Source organism: Elephantulus edwardii, unplaced genomic scaffold, assembly GCF_000299155.1.
Source record: "Elephantulus edwardii isolate Elephantulus edwardi_28Jun2011 unplaced genomic scaffold, EleEdw1.0 scaffold00474, whole genome shotgun sequence".
Taxonomy (NCBI): domain Eukaryota; kingdom Metazoa; phylum Chordata; class Mammalia; order Macroscelidea; family Macroscelididae; genus Elephantulus; species Elephantulus edwardii.
In genome coordinates this window covers 789250-794587 of record NW_006400224.1, presented here as the reverse complement: position 1 = coordinate 794587, position 5338 = coordinate 789250, and the positions used below count along the sequence as shown (strand labels likewise).

General features: G+C 37.6%; 1 pseudogene; it reads left to right on the top strand.

Annotated features, from left to right (window-relative positions):
- Nucleotides 1–3376: 3376 nt before the first annotated feature.
- Nucleotides 3377–5338, top strand: part of LOC102853198 — a 3729-nt pseudogene continuing 1767 nt past the window's right edge.

The following is a 5338-nucleotide window of genomic DNA, read 5'->3' as shown; positions in this document are numbered from 1 at the left end:
AGTTAGTTCACTCAACACAATGCCCTCCAGTCTCTCCCAAGTTATGTAGTTGTTGTTGTTAGGTGATGTTGAGTCGTAGATGACTCATAGTGACCCTATGAACGAAAGACCTGAGCACAGTTCATAGAGTTTCTGGAGGCAAGCCATTTCGGAAGTGGATACCACTCCCCCTTCCAAGCTTATTTTAATAGGGAAGTTCCACAAAAGACTCTCCACCATGGGTAACCATTATTGCATTTGTCACAATGATTAGCATCACAGCAACCACGAGTTATCTCTGTACAGCAATACATAGACCAGTTCTATACCACTTAGAAGAATGTTTGACAAAAAACAATTTAAACCAGGCCTGAGGGCCGCAGATTAAAATCACCCACCTTTGGCTTGGTAGCATAACTTTCTGTCCACTAGGCCAACGTAGCTCTGACTATGTTGTTGTTGTTATTGTTGTTAGGTGCCATCAAATTGTAGACAACTCATAGTGACCCTATGGATGAAAGATCTGAGCACTAAGTTATGTAGTATTTTTTCCAAATCATTGCTCCTAAGTGCTGCATAGTCTTCCATTGTGTAAATGTACCACAATTTATCAATCTATTTAGTTATGGTTAGAGATTTGGGTTGCTCTTGCAATAGTGAATTATGCTTCTATGAACATTAGTGTACAAATCTTTGTTTGTGTCTCAGTTCTAATTTCCTTGGACTATATATATGGGTCATATGGAGTTTCTATGTTCAACTTTTTGAGCAAACATCACCCTGCCTTCCACAGTGGTTGTACCATCTTACAATCCCACCAACAGTGTATGAGAGTTCCCACCTCTTCACATCCTCTCCAAAATTTACTGCTTGCTGCTCTACTAAACTTTGCCACTGCTATATCGGTAAGATGCTACTTATTAGCATCTCACTTATTACCGACGATTTTGAGCATTTCTTCATGTGTCTGCTGGTCATCTGAATGTCTTTCTCTGTGAAAAGTCTTTCCATGTCTTTTGCCTCTTTTGTAATTGTGTTATAAGTCTTTGTCTTCTGGAGGCCTAGTAGTAATCTGAAACTTTTGTTATGAGACCCTTTTTTGAGATGGTATTGCCAAATTTTTCCCCCAATTGGTAGGTTTTCTTTTCATGAAACACAATGTATACAAACTTTGTAAGCAAACCAATATTAAAATTTTTTGAAGGAAAAACTAAGCCAAAACCCAATTTTCACACTAAAAATAACTTTATTTTCTTACTAACTTGCTTAGTATTATAGAAAATTTCACATGTTTTTCAATATCCTGGTTGTACTTAATATTCTCAGATCACTGATCTTATAAGAAGCAAAATGGATTGAATTTAAATGTAAAAAAGTAGAAGGATTTTATAATAATGATAATAATAATAATAATAATAACAGCAGCAATAATAATACTATGATCCAGTGTAAAATAATTAAATTATTTCTTCCTCTGGAATTACTAATTTAGATTTTATTTTGAGGATACAAAATTATACAATTATCATCTCATTACATGAATCTGATAACTTGTATAATCTACAAGTCTGAGAGATTTAATTATGAAATACTAGTTCTTCTAGAATGAAATACGTTTCATCTAATAACAATTTATTTAATTTTACTGTGTGTGTGGGGGGGGAAGAAAAACATATTTAAAAGGCTGAGCTAAACTCAAATGGAATAGGTCCCAAAAGAAAAACACCAAGACATGTTGTTGTTGTTGTTGTTGTTAGGAACTGTCAAGCTGCCTGAGGCTTAGTGACTCTATGTACAACTCTAAACCCAGCTCTATCCTGAGCCAGCCTTATTGTCTCCGACATACCTACCCTCATTACCCCAGTCAATCCATCTCATCAAGAGTCTTCCTCCTTTGTGCTATGTCTCCACCCTCCCAAGCATATGTTGTTGTTGTTGTTGTTAAGTGCCATTGAGTCATAGATGACTCATAGAGACCCTATGAATGAAAGACTTGAGTACTGTTCATAGAATTTCTGGAGGCAAGTCATTTTGGAAGAGGTTGCCACTTCTGCTTTCAAGCTTGTTTTAATTGGGAAGTTCCACCAAACATAGTTCACCATGGGTAACCATTATCACATTTGGCAAGCATAGCACAATAAAATTTTCCAAAATTAAAGGCAAGAAATAATACTGCAAGAAGCTCAGGAAGTTGTAGATCTACCTGTCAAGGAAAACCAGTAAGTTTCCAAGTTCTTAGCAGAAACTACGAAGGCCGAAAAACCATGAAAAAAATGTATATGAAATGCTAAATTAAAAAAAATCAAGAATCAAAAATTCAATATCTATAAAAAGTGTTCATTAAATATAAGAGTGAAATAAAAATACTTTCAGATAAATATTAACTGACAGATTTTGTGAATATTAGACCAACACTACAATAAATTCTTTGAAATTAGAACCAAAAATGACAAACAAAACAGCAAAATTAATATAACATTCAGAAACAAAGCATAATAAATATATGTTGTTGTTGTTGATTGCCTTCAAGTCGAGTACGACTCATAGAGACACTATGAACAAAAGGCTTGAAGCCCCTTTACAACTATCAACATTTATGAAGCTCATGGGGTTTCTGGAGGCATGTTATTTTGGAAGTGGATGGCACTCCTGCTTCCAAAGTAAATAGATGATACCAAAAACAGGGAACCAGAGGGAAAAATTGACAAGTGAAAACAAATAAAATGCATAAAAGAAGGTTTAAGAAGCATAGTTATAGACCATATAAATGGAGAGAAAGTCAAGGATGTTTAGAGATTAGGTGAATGGTGTTATATTTGAAAATACAAATTAACTTATGGGGTACCCGTCAAGAAAATTTAAAAATAAAACTGAAAAACCATGAAGATATAGTAAAGAGCAAAAAAAGAGAAAGGAGAGAAATTATTAGAAAAGTCAGAAACAAAATGAACTGAGGACAGAAAATGAGATGAAACAAAATCAGCAACATCACACAAAAGAGTGCAGCAAAATGACAGTAATAAGCCATATCTAAATTAATGTATATGGATTAACTACACCAGCCAATAAAGAACCACACCAGTTCAAATAAGAAAAACAAGACACACATCTTAGACCAAGAACAAAATGTGCTAAAAATCAAAGGATGGACAAAAAAACAAAAACAAACTCACCAAAAATCAAAACAAAACCACAACAGAAAAACCCAAACAAAACACAATCAAACCAACCAAACAATCCGTTTTGTAGAGCTGCTGAATGCTACTGAAGGTTCTGGGGCTCAGACTGCTACTGCTGCACCTTCTGTCCTCTCTGGGTGAATGGCTTTGTTTCCTAAAAAAAAAAACAAAACAACAAAGTTCAAACCTTTTGGAACAGTATGCTAGATCTCAGGACGATGCGTTTAGACAAAAATGAGTGAGCAGAACAGTGCATAGTTAGTGACAGATATGGTTCCATCATAGACAGAAATGATGGTTTGTAAGCATGAATCCAGAACCAGGCGGAGGGACTCTATTGTAAAAGATTTAGTGATGACCAAAAGAGTGACCAGTATGATGATTAGAGAGACTATGACAGTCCAGAGAGAGAGTGAGAAAGAAGAAACATTGACCGATCAGAAGATGGCTACCATTCAGATGATAACTATGGTGAGTGCGACATCTGTGGTGAGAGGTAGGGCAAGACTGTTGTGCTGCATAGGCTTCTAATTATCATCTCCGAGAGTGATATTCGAAAAATGTTGGAGTTCTTTGAAGGCCTTCAGCTTGCAGATATAAGGCTGAAGAAGAGGAAAACAAGGTGTAATTTGGTGATTCAAGGAAAGTACATTGAAATGAACTACAGTTTTGTACTGCATTTAAGGAAAGCACATTGGAATGTACTAGTTTGAAGATTGGCTTTTTAACAAATACTGCCTGAACAATTTCAGGAAAAGGCTAAAATTCTTTTGATGTGGAACCAACAAAAGTTTGACCAACAAAAAAGTTTGACTCTGAACAGGAAATTCCTTTGGGAACCACAGTGTCAGTTCAGTCTGTGGATTACTACTACTGTGATACAATCATTCTTCAGAACATACTCTACACAATGTGGCGAATTCCATCATGACAGCGCTGTCTCCAGTAACATTCACCTCATAAAAGATAAGCAGACCAAATAGAACAGAGGTTTTGTGTTTGTGCAGTTGTCTTTGCAATGAATATTTCCTAGCTGCTTCAGATATTACAGTAATATCTCTATCCTCCTTTGAAAATCGAAGGCAAAAATACTGGGGTTGATTTACAAAAAGTGCCAGAAAAGACTTGGTCCTCAAAGATGATAACCAACACAGTGCTTTCTCTGTAGCTAGTCCAGCAATTGCTGCTGCTCAGTGCTCTTCTACCTAGTCTCAGAATGGTTAAGGAGGCAGTGTCGACTACAGTTACCTGCAGCCAGGCCAAAATGACTATGCTCAGTATTCTCAATATTCACAGGGCTACCAACAATTTTTTCAGCACCACGGTGGTGGATTGGAATCTGATGCATCATCTGCTTCAGGCACAGCAGTTATGACCACCTCAGCAACTGTTATGTCCCAGAGTCCCCAGCTATGTAATCAAATCTCCAATCTATCTTTCTCTCCAACTGAGGAAACATAACCTAGTACTAGCACAAGTACACAAGCCTCAGATGCTTCCCCCACTGGTGTAGTTCCTGGTACAGTGCCTGATACATCCATTTACAAATATAATGGATCTTCAGGAAATTACTATGATCCAACTACTGAGCCCTATTACGACCCTCCAATTCACAGTTCTACTACAATTCGTTAACCCAGCATTACCTTTAATGGGATGGTGAGGAGGAGATCTATCTGCAAGCTGCAGAGACTAGTTCCCACTATCAGTTAGGCCTGACTCCTACAAAAGGGGGGTGAAGGACAAGAAAAAACATAAAACAGCCCAGCAGATCACCAAAGACATGGAACACTGGGTTAAAAGTTTAAAGAAGCAGAAAAAAAATAGCTTTGCAGAAAATAACTTTCAATCTGTCACTTCCTTGAAAGAAGAAGAAAGGAGATGCTGCAGCAGACACTGGCTTTGCTCTCTTCAAAACGAAGGGAACCAGCTCGCTCCTCGTCGATCCAGATTGCCCTCTCTTCTTGTGCAGCCTCAGCGGCATCCCTGAGACACGATGGTGAAGGTCGGAGTAAACGGATTTGGCCGCATTGGGCGCCTGGTCACCAGGGCTGCATTTAACTCTGGCAAAGTGGAAGTTGTTGCCATCAATGATCCCTTCATTGACCTCAACTACATGGTCTGTATGTTCCAATATGATTCCACCCATGGCAAGTTCAACAGCACTGTCAAGGCTGAGA